Here is a 1,689-nt window from a genome sequence, read left to right as displayed (position 1 = left end):
TCTCTTCATTCTGTGACTTTACAAAGACAAACATTGTTCCCAGCAAGTAGAGGGTTGCTTCTGAATCCTGCAAGTTACACTCCTTTTAATGTAACCAGTGTTGTGTTCTCCATCCATCTCCAATAACATTAACTTCAAAAACATTTGTTTAGCATTCACGTGAAGAGCCAGCTTGCAAAAGTATCAAAGAAGCTTGGATGATCATCAGGTCCCAACAGACACTTGGTAGGAACAGGCAACTGGGCTTGGGAGCCAGAGGGATAGACATAAGAAAGAGTTTAAAACTCAAATTTACATCTTCTCATGCAAGTTGGAAAGACAGTAAGAGTCTAAGGTGCTGTTCTTGCTTAACTTGCTGGCAAGAAATGCAGGAGGGAGAATAATATGACAGATGGAGCTTTGTCCTCAATCCTTTGATTATGAATAGGAACATTTACTCTCTGCTCTGAATCTGTGGAGTTTGCCCACAAATCTTCTTGTCCTACATCTGAGGGCCTTTACTTGGTCCAGCATGGCTGGATGCATTGCTTTTTGTTTATTAAAAATTTGGGGGACTATTTGCTTGTCTTCTTTGGATAACAGTAATGTGTTTTGTGGGTACTTTTATTCTTAAATTTTATCATCTTATAATTTTTAAATTCTGAATATAAAGTGCAAGCTTCTTTTATGTTAAGAATTCAATCCCCTCCCACCCCCCAGCACTAAGAGAAATAAGGGGCATGGGAAGTGATTTTTTTTGGCAAGGAAAAGGTGATAATTAATAAAATTATGGCCATGAAGAGTGACTCTAGTTCTGTGTGGTGGGTGTTACAAACCCCTTGCATATATTTCTAACTGTACCCTTAGAAATAGTTAAGATGAGATTATTAACTATTATTGTTATCTGCAAATAACATATGAATATTGCCTTAAGTTCAGTAGAAAAGGCTCAAACGTCCTCAAGGCTCTCTTGAAAGAAAAATGACCAGAAACAAACAAACCAACAACTAACTACAATAGGAATGCCTGCCTCACATGGAAATGTGTATGCTTCTGAGGTTTCATGGTGGATTTCATTTGGTACACTGTTTTGTTTTGTCTTATTTATTTTGCATTCTCAATCTCATTTGCTTAGAATGATGGACTTTGATAAGAAAATTCTCTTTGTGCTTGCTTCCGCAACACATATACTAAAATTGGAATAATACAGAGATTAGCATGGACCATGTTCAAGCATGCATGCAAATTTTTGAGCCTTCCATATTTTTTTAAAAAAAGAAAATTCTTCTCTAGCAAATAAAGATGAAGAGCATATGAACTGAAAAGAAATGTTCACTATGACACATTACTAGTAACACGAAAATCTGTTCTATGAATAGACTAATTCACTCACTGAAAATGATCTCTTTTATCTCTTCTACTTTCTAAAAGTTAAAGGACTGAGCCAATCATCATTTATATTTGTATTTTGAGAAACTGGTCTTATCACAAAAAGAGAGAAAGCATTTCTCTTGTACTATTGGGGCAATCTCAACATTATTTTGAAATTGTAGATTGAGCTAGAAAGGCCATTCAGGGTTACACCAACCAAATAAGTTCATCATTATCATATTCAGATGACATATTCACTAATTCAAATGTAATTATTTCTTTTTAAATGGCATTAGTTGTTCTGCACTGACACTGTCAATGACGAATGTAGAAAGGGAC

General features: G+C 35.4%; 1 non-coding gene across 1 annotated transcript; it reads left to right on the top strand.

Annotated features, from left to right (window-relative positions):
* The first annotated feature begins 1,145 nt into the window (after positions 1-1,145).
* On the top strand, positions 1,146-1,248 carry LOC113835439. The gene has a single exon (XR_003484982.1). It is a non-coding gene; the product is annotated as a U6 spliceosomal RNA (small nuclear RNA).
* The last annotated feature ends 441 nt before the right edge of the window (positions 1,249-1,689 follow it).

Source organism: Cricetulus griseus, chromosome 4, assembly GCF_003668045.3.
Source record: "Cricetulus griseus strain 17A/GY chromosome 4, alternate assembly CriGri-PICRH-1.0, whole genome shotgun sequence".
Lineage (NCBI taxonomy): Eukaryota > Metazoa > Chordata > Mammalia > Rodentia > Cricetidae > Cricetulus > Cricetulus griseus.
The sequence above is the reverse complement of the archived record's forward strand: the minus strand, read 5'-3'. Positions and strand labels throughout refer to the sequence as shown.